At 41.4% G+C, this 24,551-nt stretch overlaps 1 long non-coding RNA gene across 3 annotated transcripts in view; it reads left to right on the top strand.

Moving 5' to 3' along the window:
* LOC311587361 overlaps window positions 1-23,827 on the top strand; it is a 31,037-nt gene extending 7,210 nt beyond the window's left edge. For 2 of the 3 annotated variants that reach the window (XR_014775835.1, XR_014775836.1), the window contains exons 2-6: window positions 10,267-10,378; window positions 15,070-15,207; window positions 21,676-21,748; window positions 22,190-22,285; window positions 22,798-23,827. This is a non-coding gene — a long non-coding RNA (uncharacterized lncRNA). The remainder of the gene's footprint in view (window positions 1-10,266; window positions 10,379-15,069; window positions 15,208-21,675; window positions 21,749-22,189; window positions 22,286-22,797) is intronic. The other variant, XR_014775834.1, reaches the window with a different exon arrangement.
* The last annotated feature ends 724 nt before the right edge of the window (window positions 23,828-24,551 follow it).

Genomic DNA, 24,551 nt, shown 5'->3' with positions numbered 1-24,551 from the left:
ACATTGGTTACATCTCGACAGATCACATATTTTAAAAGGAGAGAAGGATTTAAGTTTTCCTGCAAAATTTTCCTAAATTTTATATGTGAACAATTTACTCAAAATACTTAAAAACGCCACGAATGCCAAATAACCTACATCTGCAGGTTGAGTTTGTCCTGTGGACCCCACTGGGTAGTTTCTCAGCTTTCTGGGAAATAAAGAGCTGGGGTGATTTCAAAATAAATGATCTTCAAGATACTAAGAAGTCAAAAAGAGACTTGTGGGCCTCAGCTTCTCAGAACTTTCTCTTGTGGCTGACCTTCCTTCAAAGGAGTGGTGTGAGACACGTGATGTTCTTAGCATTCTAAGAATCTTTTGAGCGAGAAAAGACACACGCATGGCCGGAGAGAAGAGAAAAATTAACCTCTTCTCTATAGAAATGCACTTGAGTCAGGAAAAACATTGTCAGGGTCTGGACCATCTAGTGACTGTGAACCTTTTTTAAAAATATATATTTTATTAATTTATTCATATTACATCTCAACTGTTATCCTATCCCTTGTATCCTCCCATTCCTCCCTCCCTCTCATTTTCCCCTTACTCCCCTCCCCTATGACTGTGACTGAGGGAGACCTCCTCCCCCTTTATATGCTCATAGGGTGTCAAGTCTCTTCTTGGTAGCCTGCTATCCTTCCTTTGAGTGCCACCAGGCTTCCCCATCCAGGGGACGTGGTCAAATATGGGGCACCAGAGTTTGTGTGAAAGTCATACCCTACTCTCCATTCTCCACTCAATTATTTTGTGAGGGGGAAGGTTTGTCTTCAGTGAGCAGAAAGAACGCTGACCTGCAGGAGGATCTGGTCCACCAAGCTCCCCATCCCCGTGCCCCGCCACCCCCCTGCCAAACACATAATGTTCCTTAAACATTTGCCTTGACCAGACAACACTGGCAGAGACTGTGGACCCAAATCTGAGACAGGGTCATGAGTGATTGTCCTCCCAACCAATCAACTGTGATCTTGAAGAGTTCAGCCTACCCCTAGCAAAAGACCAATCGCAGTTGGTCTTGCTGGTTTGCATTCCACCCCAACCCCTCATAAAGGGACAGAGTACAACATCTACCTACATCTGGCAGCTCTGTACATGGCCTGGGGAAAACGCTAGAATATATAGAGGCCAGAGAAGACTAAAAGGGGCCCCCATCTAAGGCAGCAATGGGGAGACTGTCATCCCTGCTGGGTAAGGCTTTCCAGGTGCAGTGGGTGCCTCCTTTTGTGACTGTAGCCTTAGGAGAAAGAGTAGACATTGTTTAAGTCCTAGCTCTGGGAAGAATTTTTGCAAGACAGGAAGGTGATGCCTTCAGTCTACCGCAGCTTGACTCTGAACCATTTCATTCGAGGATATTTTCCTTAATCATCCTCATGACTTTCCTTCCTTTCTTCTTTTTCAAACTGCCTTTAGATTCTTTGTTAGCCTGTATGTCTATCTCATACAAGAGTAAATTGGCTGGGAGTCTCTGTCTCTTCTGTCCGTCCGTCCGTCTGTCTGTCTGTCTCTCTTTCTGTGTGTGTGTGTGTGTGTGTGTGTGTGTGTGTGTGTGTGTGCTCTCCTTTCTCTCTCTTTCTCGACCAACAAACACAATATATACTTGATATATATAGGTAGTTCAGTAAATATTAGTTGAATAATCAACAAAAGGCTAATAGCCAACAGACTTTTGTAGTGTTTATGTTACTATAAAGTTAAGTCATTATGGCAATTAGGTGAACCTTTGAAAAAGTAGATCTAAATACATCTTTTTCCAAAAGATAATTCACTTGATTTTGTGGTAATGGGCATGGGGCAGAAGTTGCATGTTCTGTCACAAAGGTGGAGGGAAAAAAGAGTAGGGTGGGTAGAAATAATTGTTTCCATAAAGCTTTGGAGATAACTAAAGAGAGCCACCACCATAAAATTAAAAATGGAGAGCACACAAGATTTTAACCATATTAAGGTTATTTTAATCACAAGCCTCTGTAACTACTTGAGAACACGATAAATATATTCATTGTTTCACAGCAAACTACCCACAAACTTGGTAGCTTAAAATACCTGAGCACGAGGTGAGGTAGTTGGTTCTCTCCTTCCATCCTGTGGGTCCTGGGTACCAAACTCAGGTAGTCAGGCTTGGAATCTGGCAGCCTTTACCGGCTGAACCATCTTGCCAGCCTAAAACGGTCTGTTTCATTTACATCCCGACTTTGTGCAGTATTATCCAAAGCCATGGCCATCTGCCAGACGGAGGCCTGGATGAGTCAACGAGATTCACTGATATGCTTGTGCCTTGGCAGGAATGCCTGAAAAATACACCTAAGAGCCTTAGCAGTACCTCTCCTTCTCTGCATATCACCCTAGGGCCCTCTCTCTTTCCATGTCATCTGTCATAGGAACCAGACTTTCCATCTGGCCACTGTCATCTAAGGAGCATTAAAGACAAACATGTCTACATTTCAGCTTCACATGGTCAATTTGGTGTTTCAGGGGAATGAGCAGAAGGAAAGAAATGAAGGTCATTTTTTTGTTCAGTTCTTGAGGAAAATCTCTAGGCCTTGTACTTGCCAGGCAAGTACTCTGCTACCAAGCTGCACCCCCTCCTCAGTCCCTGAAAAGAATTTTGACATGAATTTCTGGATGATATGCTTGCAAGTATGGTGTTGGCTCCTGAAAGAGATGAAAGAATAAATTCATTAGAAAAATGTCAAGAACTTTTAAAGCAAAGTTAACTTGTCTCAGGCTTTGGTGGCACACTCCATAATCCCAGCCTGGGCTACGTAGAGTCCCAGATGTCCTTGGGTTATGAGATGTTTCTCAAACAAGAGCAACAAAAGATAATTGAAAGAAAATGAGATGCATATGATAAACAGCCAGTTAGAAATTCCTGTGACAGAGTATTAAAGATCTCTGACCTGAATCAAGGCAAAAGAAGACTCAGTACATTCCTGAGAATAAAATAATTAGCAGATGGACAAGATTTAATGGGCTTATAGACAGGTTATGAGTCAACAGTGGTGGCCAACAGCATCCTTCAAGGAACCCAATGTCAGTGCCTGACAGATGGGCAAAAGAACTTCTGTTTGATTTCAACACCCAAGTACTTCATTGTCCTTCCCAACCATGGCCTCAGACACAGTGGAGAACCAGCTTCTGTGCTGGTTCCAATTCCTTCCTTGCACCATTCATATGCATAAAACATGGTCATTGTCGAATGGCACCCTTTATTATAGCATAGTGATACATTTTGGATAGTTTGTCATGAAGCAATAGATAAACAGATAACTCCACTACTGCTTTGAAAAATGATTTCAAAGATTAAATCACACAGATTGTATTCCTACCCACTTTGCTTGATCATCAGTAAATATTAGTTCCAAGATTTATGTTGGTAGATATGTCAAGTTGCAATGATGGGAATACCGGTAGGAACAGCAGCCATAGCCGCTGACATATCCAAGGGTGTTTGATGTGCTCAGTCCTTTCAGAGTGCTAGACATATTTAACTCAAATGGTTCTCAGAGGAAACAACAAACCATCACTATCACCGTTACCTCACTGAGGGCTGCAGATCCATAGTAAGGGTCAATCACTAGGCAGTAGTACAAGTCCTACAGGTCAATAGGTCATTGAACCCTGAGGCTCTGACTACAGGCTTCTATACCCTACAGTCACTAAACCCCATAGCTATGAGAGAGTCACACATGGGGCTAGGATACATGACCAGCAGAGGAGAGGAAGAGTTGTATAGAGAACTCACACATACTGAAAAGAAGGAGGAAACATATCTGACCTTATCCTACATGCCTAATATTCACAGACAGAGCAAATTCATGTTTCTCTCCCAGGGGGTTTCCGTACAGACATTGTAGCAGAGAAGATTACAACCATACCCACAGCTGGAGCACAATGTATCTTCAGACAGATCAGTTAGCATTTCTTCTCATAAAGGCCTTTCTCTCAGGAGACCATTCAAGTCTACTGGAAGCAAGAGATCTAATTGTTTCAGGAAACTTCATGCTCCCTGTTAAAGTGAGAGACACAGAAATTCCTTCAGAGTGATGACATTAGAACGGATCCCACAAAAGACCCTAGCATTGTGTTAGCCAGTTGACTGTGAACTGGGTCATTCCATTGTGCATAGAGCAATGGTATGCCATCAGCTTTCCGTGGCTTCAGACTCTATTCCTAGGGATTCTCCCAACCACGGGTTAGAAATATTCAGAAGATTGCATTTGTACTGAGCACACAGAGAATACTTTCTTTCCATGCTACTGCCCAAGCTGTGTATCTGTACAGCTATTAACATGCATTCTATATGGTGTTAGGTGTTAGATGCCACCTGGAGATGGTTTATGGTACACAGGATGGTGTATATAGGCTTTATGCAAGCACTATATGGCTGTGTATAAAGAGTTGGGGATTTTTATGGTACAAATTGTAGATTTGGATATCTGCCAACATCTCATGGATACTGAAGGGTGGCCATATTATTAAAGAATTTTGTCTGCAGGTGAATTTTTCCAACTGTAGAAGAGAGAGAATGGACAAAAATAGCAATAAACTGAAAACGGAGGTGACATTCTAGGGGGACCACTGGCCCGGTGTGAAGAGAGAGAAGTGGGTAGTTCAACACACATGTGAAAGAGCTCTGGGAGCCTTGGCTGTACCATAGCTGAAGTGTGGGCTGTGTAAGGCTTGAAAATAGAAAACCTCTTGGGCAAGGAAACTTGGTTAGTTTTCCCACTGTGGTTGGGTTTTCTTTGAAAATCTCACCAGGCTTCTAGAATTGTGATTTGGGTGAAGCATGCTTTTCAGTCAATCACCCGGAAGGTAGTGGTCTCAGCCCTTTAACTATAGAAGCTTCCTTCATTTCCCACCTCCCTGGCTTTATTTGTCTCCCAGAGCAGCTCAGAAGCTGCCACAAGCAGATTGGTTTCGTTTGTGAGCAGCCAGAGAAAAGGAAATAAATGCTCAGGTCACACTTCTCAGGAAATAGATGAAAACTCGAGTGGATGGATGTTGATGTAGTTACTCGCACCAGGTGACCTATGGGCAGCCTCTCTGAGGTCTTCCATGAGTCTGGCTCTGGGGTTAAGGTAGAAAAAGGTTACAGAGATGGGCAGATGTGAGTGTCATCCTTGTGTTGTCAGCATGCCAAATAATTATATCTACAGCTCACGGATGTCGTGGGCACTAAGCAGAGCAATATGGAGTGAGGTCTAGTGTAGCTTGGCAAGTAGAGATTACAAAACAAATTAGAACAAGTCCTAAACCATCACCTGCTGTGACTCTCTCTCCTCTCTCTTCGCTTTTCAATTTTCCTTTCTTTTACTTTTTTCCCTGACACCAAAGGACAAACGTTTCATTGGCTCCTTGAAACAGGCTGAGTCTGTAAGTTGATGCTACAGGGGAGCCTTGCCTAGCCCTGTTCTTGATCTCCCCTCTGTGACCTCCTCTAGACTTTGCCCTGAGGATGAAGAGACATTTTGTACACTATCGTGTCCCAGGCTCTTGCCCTGAATCAAGCTGCTACTTTGTTCATCTTCCATGTCATACAACCCTTCAGCTGCCAAGACAATCCTAATGAGCCCTGCCTGACTACCAGAACAGCAAGTCAATTTGGAAGCCTTTTTCCCTGGGTTCACCTCCAGGACTTACCCATGATCACCATGGAAACCTCATATGGCCCTGGGACCTCATGTGGTCTGTAATGCTTTTGCCTCACATGGCCAATCCCTAACACAAAGAAATCAAATGGCATATTCTCAGCTTATTTCCCCCTTGTCTGATGCTTTCCCAGACCCAACAGCATCCCAGGTGAGAAGATATCAGCTTACAGATGCATAGAACAATGGAAACCTTTTGTACATTTTTAACCAATTAGCTCTTCTCTATCCTATGAAATATTAGGTTTTCTTTCTACCATTGGGAGTGGTGATTAAAAACACATGCTTGGAAACTCAAGAACTGGCCCTACAGTTAAGGGCAGGATGGATTCTTCCACTGGGATGGTCATAGCCCCACATCCCCAGCTCTGAAATCCTGTGTTAGGATATGAGGACTCGTTCTCACACTCAACATTGTGGTTAAGCCAGTCAGAAACCTGTTGCTCTTATCTATGTGCTGTATTGAGTTTTCCCTCTGGGTGAGTTCTACTTAATTTAAATTTATTAGTCACAAATATAGCTAACCTCAAAAATAGGAATGCCTCTGTCCCCTGTTCAAGGCCTTTTTGTTTTAATTTTGCATGCATTCCTCACTTTCTCAGAAACCTACTTTTTAAAAAATCTGATTCTACACAGTGCAATTGCATTTAACAGACAACAGCATAAAGAGTGGGGGTTGAGATCTTGTTCTTAGGTACAACTACAACATGGAAGTGCGTGGGACAGAACTCAGAATTTCATTTGTCTCCCGAAAAAGAAAAAAAGTAGCCATCATTGCACACTAGGCACTGTTCCAAGTGCTTTATAAATGTTAAGCTGTTTGAACCAAGTGACAGCCTACCAATTGGGAAAAGATCTTTACCAACCCTACATCTGACAAAGGGCTAATATCCAAAATATATAAAGAACTCAAGAAATTAAACACCACCAAACCAAATAACCCAATTAAAAAGTGGGGTACAGAACTAGAGAATTCTTCACAGAGCAATATCAAATGGCTGAGAAACACTTAAAGAAATGTTCAATGCCCTTAATTATCAGGGAAATGCAAACCAAAACAACTCTGAGATTCCATCTTACACCTGTCAGAATGGCTTAGATCAAAAACTCAAGTGACAGCACATGCTGGTGAGGATGTGGATAAAGGGGAGCACTCCATCTTTGCTGGTGGGAGTGCAAACCTGTACAACCACTTTGAAAGTCAATCTGGTGAATTTTCAGAAAATTGGTAATAGTATTATGAAAATTGGTAATAGTATACCTCAAGTATACTATTGTAGTATACCTCATGACCTAGGTATACCACTCTTGGGAATTTACTCAAAAGATGTTCCACCATACAAAAAGAACATTTGTTCAACTATGTTAATAGCAGGTTCATTCATAATAGCCAGAATCTGGAAACAACCTAGATATCACTCAACTGAAGAATGGATAAAGAAACTGGTACATTTACACAATGGAATACTACTCAGCTATTAAAAACAAGGAATTCTTAAAATTTGCAGCAAATGGATGGAGCTAGAAATGATCATCCTGAGTGAGGTAGCCTAGACCCAGAAAGACATGCACAGTATAAACTCACTTATAAGTGGATATTAGCCCAACATAGATGTCCTCTGAGAGAGTCCACTCAGTGGGGGGATCTGGATAGATGCTGGAACTTGCTGGTGGACTCCAGGTAAGAGTGGTATGGAGGAATAAGCAATGGAAAGACCCAGAGGGTTCAGGAGCCCCCCCCCCCAAAGAGACCATTAATGCCAGTGGATCTGGACCCAGCAGGGCCTGCATAAACTGTTGCACCAACCAAGGACAATGCATTCAGTAAATCTAGAGTACCTTTCATATCTAGCCAAGGACAGCTAATTCTCCATGATTGTGGGGAGAGTGGGAACTGCCTCTGACATGAACTCTGTTGCCCCTGATTTGGTCACTTCCCCTTAGTGAGGAGGCAGCACACAGAGGAAGGGGAAGCAGACTATCTGGATGAAACTTGATAGTCTGTGTGGTCATATGGTGGGGGAAGAGGTCCCCTTCTGTCAGAGGTTTAGGGGAGGTGAATTGGATGGAAGAGGAAGGGAGCGTGAGAATGGGAAGATACAAGCCAGAGGATAGCAATTGGGGTATAATCTGAATAAATTATAATAAATTAAAATTAAAAAAAAAAAGAAAACCAACCAGAACCACAATCACCACCACCAACAACAACAACAAAATTAAGCTGTGTAATCCAAGTAGTTCCATGAGAAGATGCTATGATTGCCTATATTTTATGCATAAGAAATTGAGGTAGAAAGAAATTAAGTGATTGCATAGTTTACACATTGTAAAGCCTGGGCAGATTTATAACCTTCTTTTCTATAATTATCCATGTGTGTTTCTTTGTGTACATACATGCACACAGACACACAAACACAACCTACTGAGTCCAATTAGTGTACCTCTCATTTGCATGTGTTAAGAGCTGTGTTTTTATAGTTGAGGTATCATCCTTGAATAAACAAAAGGAAGAAAGAAAGAATTGTTTTTCTCTTCCTCAGCATCCATTGACTGCCCACAGTTCATTGTCTAAGGGTAGAGATTTGTGAAATTTTCCTCTGTCTGTGTTTGGGTATTAGTTGGTGTGGTCTTTTCAGGTCTTGTAGTCCAGAGAGATCACATCAAAGGGTGGACCTTGGATGGGATTATGTATTGTCCTCAGTAAGTTCTCATGAACACACATTGTCATAACGTCTCTGGCTTCCTGGCTCCCTGTGTGATCTCTCTCCCATCTTTTCCAACTCTCTTGATGCCTTCTGCCACCATGCCCTCATCAGGGGCCAAGCAAATAGAGATCATCCAATCTCAGATTTTCCAGTGTTCCCAACAAATCATCAACCAAAGAAAGCTTTATTCTTTATGTATTACTCAGCCTCAGAAATTTTGTTACAGCAAAAGAAAACAGCTTAATACAGTATATATCTGACATAGCTGATTAGATGAATAAGCATCAGAGGGTAGAGATGGTGCCAAGGAATTCTCTTCAGGACGTTAGCTTCCCTGTCACTGGAAAAAGGATTTTCCAGACACTTTAGATGCCTGATTTTACTACTTCTGAGTCTTAATATACTTTCCTACAAAGATATCAAAAAGCATGGCAAATTCTTTGTAGCAAACCTTATAGAAAGCAACAAACAAACAAACAGTCCTCCCTTAAATTGAAATCCTTCACCTATTACAGAGACTGTTAAATCCTCTGCAGGTGCCTGTATGAAATCAAATGTTTCATTCCGCCATGGGCTGCATGAGTAGGAACAGCTTGGAGTGTCTCTCACTTAGAGCTCAGACATTCCCATCATTTTTCATAGAGAAAGAATTCAGAAATCTATGTTGTTTTCACAGCAGGGATCTTAAAAAGCTCTCCAAACCACAAAATTGCATTTCTGTTTTTTCCTGCTTTACATTAGTTTTTTTTTTTTAAGTACCCTTTCAGTACCTGGCACCTTAAGCATCCTTCCTTAATTACCTGGAGTGATGGCTCAGTGGTTGAGAGCACTGACTGCTGTTGCAGAGGACCCAGGTTCTTTTTCCACCACCAGCATGGCAGCTTACAGATGTCTGCAACTCCAGTTCTAGGGGAGCCCCCTTCCGGCTTCTGTGAGCACTGCATCCATGTGGAGCACATAAACACATATGTACAGGCAAAACACCCATACCCAGAAGATAGAAATCAGTCTTTGAAAAGATCTTGGCTTTAAACGTTTTTAATCAAAGGGGGAGAGACTAGTGACTACTCTCACCGCCCCAAGATGGACTTTCACTCTGGAAAATGAAAGGCACACAAACTAAATTTTTATGTTTTAGTATCCTCTTTTTGTGTACTTAAAAAAATTAATCACTTAACAGCCTGACCCCAGGCCCCTCCTTTCTCTCCTCCCAGTCTTACCTTCATGGCCCACTCACGAAATCCCCCCTTCTTCTCAGAGAAGGGGAGGCCCCCAAAGGGTACCAATCCACCCTGGCCCCAGCCCTGGGTCTTAAGCCCCAGCAGGACGAAGACTATCTAGGATCCCTCTTGAAGTGAGTTGTTCAAAAAGCTGTGGCTGTGTTTCTTCAGCACTGGCCCCACAGTCTGCTCATCTGCACCGAAAGATCAAGGGAGGCAAGGAATCTCTCCTGAGCTTAAAAATCACTCCTGAGACTCTTCTAGAAAAGTGCATTTGCTTTGCATTCAGCGAGCTGCAGAATTTGATGAGAACTTTATGTCCTTCCCACCTAGCAATTTTGAGATTTATAATTTTTTTACAGTGTGTTATACAATTCTTATAGCCTTATACTTTTTATAGCCCATAAGAATCATGATTATTCTACATGCATATATAATAGACAGAGGGTTGTAATGTGTTTGTGTTTTTGTGTTTGGCTTTTGAGACGAGGTCCTACTATTGTAGCCCTGTCTTTGGCCTGGTATCCCTTATACAACACAGGCTGGCCTTGAAGTCACAGCAATTCTCCTGCCTTAGTCTCTGGAGTGCTGGTGCTGTATGTTTACACTATCACACCCAAATGATTCTTCTCTGATTAATTTTTGTTTTTCTTTTGTTAGAGACCTCAGAGATCGAAGGATGGAACCTTATTAAAGGACCAGTTGGCACTAACAGGACCTGCCCAAGCAAGGTGTCATGCCTCAAGGCAAACACACATGAATGCAAACGGTGGTGAGAAAGGCCACCATGTGATGCCTCAGACCAAAGCAGTTTCCTTTGAATTCTATGTTCTAGGGATAATTTGTTTAAATGCCAGGAGCCTTGGTTTATTTGTTTATAAACTATATGTAAAAGTTCTGCCTAAGCCCTAGTGTTGTTGTGGAGGTTGTAAATGATATTGTAAAATACTCAACATTGTGGGTACATTCACCAAAAGGAAGTTTACAATGATATGAGTCATCATGGCCACCTACTGTGGGCATTCTAGGAGAGAGTATGTTCATGTGCGAGACTGTGGAAATCACAGCTTATAATTCTCTCATTTCCCGTGATCATGAAGTCTTGGATCGGCCTATCCATCACTAGAATGCAGATTGGTTCGAGACATCCACAGTGTAGCCTGTAAGCAGTGGATGTCATAAGTAGGACCAGCAGGGATCGGTGTATAAGATCCAAGGTGATCTCTAGCCAAGAACTCACACCCCAAAGCCCATTTTTAATGTGACATCTCAAAAGAGACATCTTTATTTTTCCTGTAAAGTGTCACCCATGCAGGTTTCTTGTGGCATATTCCTCCACCATGAACCTGATGACACTCTCTGATGTGACCTCAATTCAAATATGAACTCTGAATAGACTACCAGGCACCTAAAGTCAGGCTGATTTTTAAGCTTATTTCCACCTTTGCTTCTTACTGAAAATGAGGAGAGACTATAAACCAATCAAGTTCCGCATTGGTCAAATAATACCATCATCCAGATGTAGAAGGAATCTCTTGTGTATTGTATGGAAGTGACACCTGTCAATGGAAAGACCTATGGCATATGGTTGAGACAGGGAATAGTGGGGCTTCTGGCAGGTAAAAGGGATTCTGTGATAGAGCCAGGCTCAGGAAGATATAGCTGCCAAAATGTGAGGAAGATGTATGCACGGTGCCTGAGCTCAGGTAACTAGTCATGTGGCAGAATGTAGATTAGTGGATTATTTTAATTTATGAGCTGGTCAGAAAAGAGCCTAACTAGATGGCATAGGTTTATATGATATTTATAATATGTTATTATGTAAATTTTATATAATATATAATATAATATAATATAAATATAATATATAAAATTTATATAATATTTAATGGATCTCAGGAATTGTTATTCTGGAAACTAAGGGATAGAGAGAAAAACCACTTGCAATATCCAGCTCTAGGCTTGGGGCATCACACAAAAGCCAGAGTAGAGTGTGAGTCTCGCTTCGTCTCTTCTGTAACTCCCATGATTCACTCAGTGCTCACCAGTGGCCTCCAACTTGCTCCCAGTGTCACAAACTGTGAGTCCCAACCCATCTGCCATGCTGGTCCTGTAAATATTGAGCTAAGACATGCTTGCTTCTCTGGGGTTGTGCTTTGTCCCCAATAAGCCTGAAGCCACCTTACTATGAAACTAAACAAATGACTGCTCTAAAAAGTGGTGCATACAATTCTAGCCATACCATCACTGTATGAATAATATTTGATGTGCTCATTCCAGTGCCCCCATCTCACTTTTACATGACCCCTCACTGCCTTTCTCTTATATACACTTTTTAATCCTACTTCTGAAAGTGTGAACTAGAAGGTAGATCAGAGTCTATGACACCCATGGTCTCCATACATAGTACCTACATAGTAGGTAATGAATTTTGTAACTCAGGGACCTAGTTGTGTTGGCTTGGATTCTAATAGCAACAAAATGCCAAAGATGAAGTCAAAGACATCATACAATTTGCTTATTTATTCAGATGACCTTTCCAATAATAAGAGGTTGTTGCTATACTGTTTTATTAGCAATAAAAATAGAATTAACACCATTTGTTGAGCACTAACACTTATGGAAATTAGCCATAGATTAGGAATATATATATGTATATATATTAGGAATTAGGAATATATAAACACACAGATATAATACAGACACACATGCATGCACATGCGCATGCACACACACACACAGACACACACACGCTTACTAGTTCAAGTTAATTTTCTTCCATACCCACTTTGTGGAACAGAAAACAGTGATGTTTCTTTTCTGTCCATGTCTGAGGACCAGACCTCTTTGCGTGAGGTAGAAACATTCTCTTTGTCCAAGAATCCTTGTATAGAACACCATTTTGAATGATGCTTTCAGCAAGGGTCAGTTCCTGTGCACACGACACATGTTAATATACCTAGTTAATACACCAGGAGTTATCAAGCATCAAGAGATGCCACTGAGGAGGGGATACGGTTCTCTGATGTCGTAGGATAGGGATTTCAGTCTTGCTAGTATGACAGGGCTGACGCGGTTGCATTTTGGCTGATCAGGCATGAAATAGGCTTTTGGTTCCTATTAGGCAGTGCCCACATGATAGTGTGGAAAGAAAGAAGATTCCTATCTATTCGGTTATAACATCTGTATCAACCATGGGCATCACAAATACTACAGATAGATCCTTCTTCAAATCACAGCCTGCTGCCCCGGGGAAAGGCTGATTCCTCCTGCTAGGATGTTAAAATAATGTCCTTATGTTGGTCTGACTACACCTTGTGAATTGGGAATGTCTATCTCTAAATCCAAAAATAGTTCGGTTTAGAGCTCAGAAGAATGCCAAACACAGTTTTCTGTCACGAGAAAGTGCCTTAGCAATTAAAACATTGTCAGCAATACTCAAATGATACACGTTCTTCGGTTGCTATTAGTGGGGCAAATTGACTTTTTTCTTGCATTTTACGTTTTATTTTGGAGCATTCCATATACTTCCACCACATATGAAGCCAGGAAGAATGTAAAATCAGGTTGAGCCCAAGCCTTGAATATACGCTGGCAATGATTTCCTTTCCACCCTCCAGGCTGAGAGACTTGTGTGAAGACACTGGAGTCCATGGGCCAGTCAGGGCAATGGCAAGCGAGTGGCTGTCGCTGCTGTCCAGTGTTTTCTAACTGGGAATCTTTGCTGTTGTCAAGGAAGAACAGCACTGCTCTCAACCAGCTCTCCACAAGAGGCTCCAGAAGCTTCTCTGATCTCAGCAGAGTAGAGTGGGTGAGAACAGCCACTCTAGTGCTGTGACCCTTTAACACAGTTACTCTTGTTGTGGTGACCCCTCCCACCATAAAATTATTTTCATTGCTACTTTATAGCTGTAATTTTGCTACTGTTAGGAGTAGTAATGTAAGTGTCTTATAGTCTGATGGTCTTAGGTTTCTCCTGTTGTGAGAAGGTCATTCAATCCCCAAAGATGTCGTGACCCACATGTTGAGAACCCCTGCACCAGAGGAACCATTAGGTTCAGAATAATGCACACAATGGTCTTCCTAAATAAAATATTCTTCAGTGAGAAATTAGAAGAGTGGTAGGTTTTTTTTTCTTCATATAATTTGCTGTCTGACCAGTCCTACTCTCTTCAAATCAAACCCAATTCTTTTTTTATATTTTTAGAAATATACTTTAACATGATTCTCTCTCTCTCTCTCTCTCTCTCTCTCTCTCTCTCTCTCTCTCTCTCTCTCATCTATCTATGGCTTTCAGCACATTAGCAGTGTTATTTCTCCATTCTCACTAATTTATATTTTCTCAATCAGAAAGGAAACCCCTTGTACTTTACTTGTTAGCCCCATTCATACCCCAACCCAGCTCCTGGCCTCCACTCACATACTTTGTGTTTTCAGCCATTTGTATATGTTCAGTGAAGAAATTCCCATCACAACCCCCTGTCAGTTCATAAGTTAGATTATTTGTGCTTTTGTTGTTGAATTTAGAAGTTCTTTAAATAGCTATATTTCATATATATGTTTATGTAGATAAACAATTTGCTTATTTTTCCTGTTATCTTTCATATTCTTGATGAATTCCTTTGAAATATTAATATCTTATTCTTTAATCAGCTAAATTCTAAGTGTAATATTTTTTAAACTTTCGTCAATTTTAGTATCACAGCTAGGAAATCATTGCCTGGCACAACCTTTCTTTTAAAGATTACACGTTTTCAGTTCCAACTTTTATTCAATGATTGGTTCCATATTCACTTTAATCAATCCATTGATTAACATCAAAGGCAAAACCACCCCCATTGTCTTCACAGTTCTCCTTGTCTGAGTTACAGTCGTCCAGCTGGGATGGTCAGACACATTTGTTGGCTCCATTGGCATCCATCTGGTATTTTTCTGTGTCTGTAAAACAAAGATAAGGACAAGAATATCACCCATGGAAACATCTGTATATTTAAGACATGACTTTGTTTTGGATCAGTTACCTGGAAATTTGCCTCTGCTTTCCTTTCCATCCATCCTTTGCTTCAGCATACAGTGGTCTCTCCACTGAGCCGCTCTCTCCCTGTGCTGCTTTCCTATTGACAATGAGGACTTTCCAAACTCAACAGGCTGACTCTGTGTAGGAAATGGAAGACTGAGCTAGGAAGGGGGACTGTGAAGGACCCAGCATGCCAGTGATGTGACATACATGGTCTGATTAACTAGAACATTAGCATTTTAAGCACAGAAAATAATAACAAACATAAAAAAAAATAAAAACTCCATAACTTTGAGACCCAGAGAAGGGGTGCTCAAGAGTTTCCACCTCACTTGTGAGGACAGTCAGGGACAAAGCAATTGGGACCATCTCTAAATGGTTTCTTTTCTGTGAGGTTCTCTTCTTCTCCCTCAGTCTCATCCCTAATTTTTGGCTTTTTACTGTAGTGCTTAAAAACACCTCCAGGCCGGTCCGTACTCAAGAGCAGTTGAGCAACACAGATTGGACTTTGTGGATTTAAGAGGGAGGGAGAGAGTAGATGAAGTTCAGCAGAGGCAGAACCAGCAGGAGTTGAGGGAAGAGCGGTGAGTATGATCAAAGACGTATGAAATTCTCAGAGAGTTAATAAAATGTTACTTAAAAAGAAAGCAAACCTAGGAGGTACACAACAGGAAGTACACTCTGAGGATTCTGTGACCTTTCATCACATACTAGAAAACTTCCTGGGCTATGTACATTAAGCTTTGAAGTCTCTCAAAATCTTCAGTGGGTAAACTAATGCAAACTCCACTGTCTATCCTGACACGGGGTGGTCAAAGAAGCAACAGATGGAAAGCATTTCAATAAATGAGTTTTTCCAGGGTCCCCAAGATTGCACCATGCAAAATCTTGTGCTGAAAACAGAGAGGACTAGTGTATTTTCTCTCAACCTTAAAAACGAGAGATCTGTATGTATAAGGCTGTAGAACCATCTCTCATAGCCTGGGCAGCCTCTTTTGTTCTACATTCCTGATAAAAAAAAAAAAGCCCAAAAAAACAAAAAATCAACACTTTCTCCCACAGCAGCCAATAGCACCTCAGATGTGGTGGGACTTCCGGCTTTCCTGGTCCATCCATCCTGCGATTTGGTCTGGCTTGCACTTGCACAGGTCTTGTGCATTCTGTCACAATCGCTGTGAGTTCATATGTGCAACTGCCCTACTGTGTGTGGAAAACACTACTTCCCTGTAGTTACCCACTGTCTCTGGCTCTTATGATCTTTCAGACTCTGCTTCCCTTCTGTGATGGTCAGTGATCCTTGGAAGGGCAGGTGAGATATGAATGTCCCACATGGGGCTGGGTGAGTGAACCTGCTTTGAAAAGCACAGCTCCTACTAGGAGTCATGGTGATTTAGACTTGCTTTTGTTTCTAACTGCTGAGAACTTACTAGTATTTAAGTTCACATTTTCTCTGTTTGAAAACACCCAGTTCCTTTGGTTTAGCCAATATTTATGTAGCATTTATGTTGTTTAATGCCAGAATGCCTCTTTCATTTGGCTTTACCTCTATTTGGAGGAAGTCCATCACTCTTGAGTGCCACTGTTTCTTCTCTCAGCTGCTTGTTTTTCTGTCTGAGAATGTTGGAATGAGGTCCCCAAGCACAGAAGGGTAGGGCTTGCTTCCCTTTCAGGCCTTACAGTCTTCACTTTCTGTTATCCAAGGAACAAACCATCAAAAATTAATGATAAGATGATAAATGTCTCAGCTATTCAAGTCAGTTACAGCAGTAATAATTTTTCATCAACTTCATATATTTGTAAATATGAATTATTCATGAAGTGCCATTTGGGGTAAAAGTCAGCTCAATGATAAATTTGAGCCAGCACCAGAAAAATTGCTAAAGAGAGCTGTAAGAGAGGAGAGCTTCAGGATTTCATCATGCTGATAAAAAATGCCCTTGCTTCTCTATGCTTGATTTCAAATTCTTGAAGTAGGTAAGTTAACATTTCAGAGTGTACCAGTTATTTTTTCAAGCTGGCATTGATCCTTTTGTTGAAGTATTGATGACAGAAGCTTCTAGACATTTGCTAAGAAAGAGTGATGTACATTGGACTTTGTACAATTTCTGGTACTTTGTACAAAAATTAGTTAACTTTTCCTTTCCTAAGCAGAAAAGCAGATAAAAATGGTGAAGCAATCACCCACTTAGCCCACCAGACACACATTTAGCCATGATCTAAGTCAGTGCCATATGGGAATGTTCCCTTGGCCTTACAGAGCAAAGAGGTGACTGTCATTCATGCTGTCCTGGAGAGGTTCCCTATTCAGACACTGTCTGCCTAAGAACTCGAATGACCTTGAAACCAGTATCACCAGCAAAGGCTCCATACCTCTCAATGTTTCTAAGCTGGAACATGCTGCATAAATCTGGCTTTATGTTTAACTCAGGTCCCTTAAGGGAAGGATGCCAGGCAAAAATGCATTTGAAGATGTGGGGTGACCACAGTGGCTCCTGGTTTATGAGTGCAGAAGCTCTGTCCTGTGCAGATACCAGCACCAGCCATTCACACCTCTCCTACCATTCTTCAACTCTTGGATTCTTTTCACCTCATCTTTCACAATGTTTCCTGAGCCCTGGGCAGGGGTGTGAGGTTTGGTGGGGTGGTATAGATGTCCCAACATGACTGACCACTGACAGTTGTTTATTTTCATCATTTTGTACTGTTATGTCTCTGCATTAACAGTAAAGACCAAGGTTGGGAGCAGCACAGATTGATGGATATAAACATAAATATTTAAAAGTTTGATAACATGATTATTTAACAAAACAACATTGGTAGGTTCTCCTTTAGGACCTATAGTCTTCCTAGACATGGATTTTATTATGTTTACAATACTAGGCATGAATTCTCTCCTATGAAATAGGCCTCAAATACAATCAGGAGTGTGGTTGGTTTCCCTACCAACAGTTTTGTCACTATTGTACCAGTGGGCACATCTTGCTACACACATGTGCATATGGTCAGCATTAATGGGACTTAGTAGGTTATAAAAAATAGAAGAAGGACATGAGGGAGACAGAGAGAGAGGGGGGAGAGAGAGAGAGAGAGGGGGGGGTAGAAGGAGGGAGGAATGGGTAATGACTGTTACTAAGGCACAGGGATTAAAGTTTCAAAAACTGCAGAAAATTCATAGTAATCTTTTTTTTGTCAATATATTGAGTTGGAAGTCAGCCTGGGCTACACAAGACCCCATCTCACAAAACTAAACAAACAAAAATCATAAATAGATAAATACTTCGGTATTATCTTTATAAATGATTCATAAAGTAAACAAGATTTTCTCTTTTTATTTTTTACATATACATTTATATTATTACACATATATACAATAAACTACCTACAGCAAGAAGAACCATGAAACAATCAGGAATTATAAAAATGTTACATTCATAGTGTTTTGTCTATTTGTATTTGACAACCTTGAAGAAAACATCTTTCCTATCTTGGTGTGTCTAAAATTCTGAATGTAAATCAATATCTATCACATCTCATCTTTATCAACATAAAACATCTATCCAGACATAAAAACATCTCAACCCCTAAAGAACTAAGCTTAATTGTAAAATTGAACTATCTGGTCTTCAATCCCATCAGAGACTTGAGAAGGAATAAAATTAATTACCTGAATAGACAGGAAGTGCAGATTAGCTTCCAAAAATGAGAAAATGAAAGAGACAGTTTGTTGCCTGATCAGACACCCAAAACTCTTTTTAATGTTGGAACATCATCTTCAGCCTTCTGGCCCAATATATCTCACAGACATATTTGTGAGGCAGGAACTATTGAGGACTTGCTTACCCTGTTTTGGCAAAGTTTGGCCGTTGACTCTACCTGTATCCAAGCTTGCCCATTTTTAGGCAGAATTCTGTTTGTGGCTAAAATTAGGACATTTTGCCCAGTGGCTGGTTTGTCACATTTGAAGCCATCTCCATAAGGAGGTTGTTGATGCTCATCATCTTCTTTGAGGTAGGCTGGATGTTGCCAGGAGTTAACCTGTCTTATTGTCAAAGAAGCTTTAAAATAATAACACCATCTTTAAATGCCATTTGCTGTAGGTCTCTGAGGCACACCTCAAACATGTATAATTTTAGGACTGTATAATGCTTGTGAGAAAGTATATGTTTCCAAGACAAAAGAACCAGACACTGATCCTGGATCAGACCTGACAGGATTCATTCCTCTCAGCATGCTGGACATTGACATCCTGCATCCTTCATGTTCTAGAACCAAGTGCTTCAGTTGCTATTCTTCAGCAGAACAGGACAGCTCCTAGGACAGCTGCAAAGAAGCTTTCAATCCCAATTGGTACAGCATTTCAGACTGTCTCACACAGGACTTTAATTAAGTCTGGAATTCCTCAACATTTAGAAACTGGGCCACAAATGCTATTCCTGCTTGTTTAACCATTTTCCCCAATTTTATTTAGGTCCCTACAAAGGTATTATTTGTCCCAAGTCAGCCAGAAGAAACCTTAAGAGAATGATGCCCCATTAACCTTAAAGGGAGTTGGGTAGGTTTTTGGTTGCTTTTATCGGGTATAGATGTTTATTTACATTGGGAGTCAGTTATAAGTTATTATTGGTCTTGTTCAGAGACAAAACAAGCTTAAACTCAGAGATGTCTCTCTCTTCCTTTATCTTTGTTTCTTAGGTTTGGAGATAGGGATTGAAAAGAGAGATGGGGGAATAAAGAAATATATAGGAATGATAGAACAAAAAGTAGATAATTGAATCTACTCCTCAACTTAATGCCTTAATTGTTGCTCACAAGGTTATTCCCTGGTATAAAATTTTGTATATTGAGGCAAAATAAGTTTAATTTTGATACATTGGTCTAGAATTCAAATGTAAGACTATTCTTGACACATATTATATATATTTCTACTCTAATATGAAGTATTGTGCCTATACAATTCAGCTATAACACAAGGCTTACTCCTAATACTTTGAAAGTGCTATTGCAGACTTCTTAGGATAATTAAGTAATATAAGTTAATTATTAGTTGATTAAACATGGTCATGTTAATTACTAGCCTGTTTTTATCACAAGAATATACATCCTAGGTTTAACAGATAGATATGATGGTTTCTCCCTTTCTGTGTCCTTCCTGGGACAATGGATCTTCCCAGAAGTCCATAGTGAAAATGGTCAGAGATGCATGAGAAAAAAATTCAGCCAATTGTAGACAACACTTGCTGAGAGGTAATAAGCATGCGCCCCCCTGGAAACACTGAAAAGGAAATGCAAACAGATGTAAAAGAGGGACAAGCAACTGCCTGGGCAGAAGCCAAGCTTGCCACCCTGGACAAAGACAAAGAGTCTTGAAACCCACAGTTTAACAACCAGGGAAGGAGACTGAATTGACTTGAGTTGGAGGGAGGTCCTGCACTAAAAGCTTCAAACAAACCAGGCTCATGTCACAAAGCTGACATCTCGTCTCTCGTTCTTTATTTTAAAGTTTGTATGCTATTCTTCCAGAAAAAAAAATGACTTTGAAATAGGATATTTCAGACTGTCAAAGACTGACCTTTCCAGTAAGACCCTCTTCTGTCCCTGAAGGCACCAAGCATGCATATGGCACACATATAAAGATGCAGACAAGTGGCGAGTGGGGTCTGACTTTCACATGAACTCTGGTGTCCCATATTTGACCACGTCCCCTGGATGGGAAGGTCTGGTGGCACTCAGAGGAAGGACAGCAGGCTACCAAGAAGAGACTTGACATCCTATGAGTGTATAAAGGGGGAGGAAGTCCCCCTCAGTCACAGTCATAGGAGAGGGGAGTAAGGGGAAAACAGGAGGGAAGGAGGAATGTGAGGATACAAGGGATGGGATAACCATTGAGATGTAATAAGAATAAATTAATAAAATAAAATTTTAAAAATGCAGACAAAGAATCTCTCTCTGTCTCTATCTCTGCCTCTCTCTCTCTCTCTGTGTTGTGTATATATTACATTAATATATAATATTATATTAATAATAAAGAAATCTTTTTAAAAAGTGACAAAAGATGAAAACAGGACTTCCATCAAAGAGAATAACTGAACAGCAGATGTAAAAATCGCTGTGCTGTCACTGATGGGCATTAAACACTTGTAAATTAAGTCCACAATGGGATACCTCAATACAAGGAACAAAATGGCTAAAATAGTGTAGCGGCCACAGCTCTGTAGGGAGAGAAACAATTACTCAGACACCACTGGAGGCCATGGAAATGGCACAGCCAGTGTAGAAAATTGCTTGTACCTGTCTCGTAAAATCAAGTGTGACATGCCAAATCCACTCAGCAGTACCACTCCTACACATTTACCCTGGAGATAGAAAAAAAAGTACCACAGTGTTCACATCAACTCATAGATGAGAATATTGGTGGCGTCTTTATTCATAGCATCCCCAAACTGGAAACATTTCAAATAGCTTTCAAGAAGTGAAGCGTTACATAAATCACGTAAGGCCCACACCATGGAATATTACTGGGCAATAAAAAGGAGACTACAGGCAATGGCATTGATATACACAATGCGGTAGGCAGATGAATGTCCTCATAAAATATATAAGCTCTGCAATTCATTGGCTCCATGAACACATTGCACTATACAGCTAAAGGTTCTTTCCAACACCAGTAAAGGAAATGGATCTAAAATGGGAAGATGATCCCTTATGAGAAAGAGGAATCCAGTGAGGTCATTTTCTTTCGCTGGAGTTGCGCACATTTGGGACATGAAATTCTAGAAGGCTCCTAAGTGTGAAGGGGCTGTATCTGCTGCTGGAGGTGGGCCACCCTGAGTGTGAGGAGAATGCAAAGGCTAGCTTCCTGGTGACCACTGCCAAGAATAGGGACACGTATCCCCTGATGTGAGATGCTGACTCTCACCAAGGGCTCCAGCAAGCTGGAAACAGTTTTATCAGTGAAGCCTCTGGAAGGTTGGTGCAGGCTTGGAGAGAGCCTAAGCGGACAGGCCAGTTGAGCCACTCTCTACCCAGCATAACTCGTTTATTTCCTTTGGCAGGAAAATAATGCACGCAGCAACTGGGATGGATCCCAAGAGAAGTGCGCCAAGGAGGAAGAACCCGCCTTAAAAGGTTATATACTGAATGAGTCCATTTATTTTATGTTCTTAAATGGCAGAATCATACGGACAGCACACAGATTAATAATGGTTGCTGGAGGATGGGGGTGGGAGGGAGAGAGGGCAGCATAATGATTCCTTGTGCAGAGGAAATTATTCTTGTCACCTGCCTGCATTGGCAGCTGAATGATCCCACATATGTGACAGAGCTGCACACAGGTAACTATGTACACACACCTTTGTACTTACATATATGTACACAAGTGCTCACCAGGGACTGCAGGGTTCCAATTGTTTTCCGATAATTTCCCAATCTCAAGAGCTTCTATTTAATCACACTTGCGCCCTTTGTCTTGTTAGTTAAAGGTAGACATATTTATAGTTTTTAAGATATTGGGATGGGGAGTTTGGGTGGGCTCTCATTTTATAGGATGCACTGTCTTATGATCTTTAGGATGTGTGCTGATGTATGAGGTTGCCACTGTCACCACTTCTGCACAGACTCCAGCCCTGTGTCCCAGGCAGACCACAAAAAGGCAACAGCTTTATTGTATGTATTGAACATCATCACCAAGTCAAACTGTTTCTGCGTCTGGCCTCTGCACTGGCCTAATTTTTGTCTACTTGACACACAGTACAGCTACTTGGAAAAAGAGAAAGTCAGTTGAGAATTACCCGAATCAGATTGGGCTCAGAGAGTCTGTTGTGGGAGACTTTTTTTTTTCTTTAAATTGCTAGTTGACATAAGAGGGCGCATCTCACTATAGGAAGCACCCTTCTTAGGTGGGTCTGGGCTTTCATTAGAAAGGTACCTGAGCAACCAAGGGGAGCAAGTCAGTAAGCAGAGTTCCTCAGTGGTCTCTGCTTCAGTTCCTACCTCCAGGCTTTTGCCCTGAGTTCCTGCCTTTCTTTCCCTCAACGGCACACTGTTACCTGTAAGATAAAAGTAACCCCCTTTCCTGCCCAGGTTGCTTTTGGCCAGAGTTTTATCACCACAACGGACTGCAAACTAGGATGCTTATATATAATTATATGGAAATCTTAGCACTCTTTTTTTTTCAGGTTTCAATATGTTGCTTTCTGAACCCTTGAGGTGGGTCCCAGTTGGAAGCCACTGATTTAGACAACCACCATGTCATGAATTCTTACATCTAGACAGACGTACAGAATTTCCAGACTGCTTTTCAGAAAGTCCATTTGGAGCGCTACTGCAAATGTGCCGCAGATGCAGTGACTTCGACAAACTTTCCTTTTTAACAGTTTTAGAACCTGGAAGTCCAAGGTCAAGATGCCACAACTGATTCTGGGATACCATCTTAGAAGAAGAGTGAGGGAGCCCTCTGGGGTCCTCTCCATAGCTGGGCAGGTGGCATGTGCTTTTATTCCCAGCACTCAGGAGGCAGAGGTGAATTTCTGTGAGTTCAAGGCCAGTCTGGTCTACACAGCAAGTTTCAAACCAGACTGGTTCAAAACACTGACTAATTTCATCCTTACCACAGAGATATCAAGGATGTCAACCTATTGAAAGCTTATAAGACCAAGACCCAGCCCAGTGCCTAAAACTATTGTAGTTAGAGTCAAGATGCACAATAAAGAACAGCTGTATTGGGGACAGGAGAGATGGCTCAGTGGTTAAGAACACTGGCTGTTCCTGCAGAGGACCTGGGTTCAATTCCCAGCACCCACGTGGAGGGTTACAACCACCTGTAACTTCAGTCACAGGGGAATCTGACGCCCTCTGCTGGCATCCTCAGGCACTGCATGTACATGGTGCCTATACATACTGGCAGGCAAAAACACTTGTATACAGTAAAAATAAGTGAAAAAATGATTTTTAAAGGAAAAGCCGTGCTTTTTCTGAGCATATTTTGAGGTCACAAATAGTTGCAGTGTTTCTACTTCCTTCCCAAGGACGTAGTTCTGCAAGAGATGTTCCTTCTCATTCTGCTCAGAGGTTCCAGAAGACCCAGGCTCATGGTAATTATCAAGTCTTCAGAGCAGCACTAGGAAAAGACTTGAGAACTAGTCTCCTTCTGGAGGGAACAGATGCATTCTTAAACAATTATGCAAAGAAAGCATATGTCCACAGGGAACCAGGGAGTACAGACATAATCCACTAAGGATTGCAAAACAGGATATTAGAGGTAGTTTTTGTCCAACATGCTTGAGTAGGAAAAAAAAAAAAGGAAACATAATTACTAAGCATTGTGGCTGGGCCTCATTTGGAAAGGTGGTTTAAAAGATCTCATGGAGAGATTTGAGGGTGGTGGCAATGTTCTGACACTGCCAATGGCCGACCTGAAAAGAGGGAACCTCAACTGAGGATCGGCCTCCATCATGTAGGTGGTGTGAGCCATTTTCTTGCTTGGTGATTGATTAGAAAGGCCCAGTCTCCTGAGCACTGCCACCCCAGGACAGGTGTATTGGGATTTCAAAGGCTAAATACTGGCTCCAAAGATCCGGTTGTAGACAAGTACATCCTCATGTGTACCAGTTTTGGTTGTGTAAACTTTGTTGTACCCAATATAAAGTTAATTGGTTGATTAAAAGGCAAGACATCAAATAGCTGAGCAAAGGAGAAGTAGGTGGAGCTTAGGCTCCTGGCCTCGAGGCGGGAAAGAGGCAGGAGAAGAGGCTGCGTGAGAAGGAAGTGGCCATGGTGCAGTAAGGACCCTGAGCACGTGGGTGGCACGAGGGCTGGCCTGATGGAGCGGAGGCAGCCCAGGCAGGAGCCATGGTAGCAATAACTTGGGGTGTGTAGTTGCAAAACAGCAGAACAGCTTAGAGGGTTGATATCTGCCCAGCTTTAAGGCTGA

The sequence above is a fragment of the Acomys minous genome (assembly GCF_964271855.1).
Source record: "Acomys minous genome assembly, chromosome: 16".
Taxonomy (NCBI): Eukaryota; Metazoa; Chordata; class Mammalia; order Rodentia; family Muridae; genus Acomys; species Acomys minous.
Note: the sequence above shows the minus strand (reverse complement) of the source record. Positions and strands in the feature narration are given on the sequence as shown.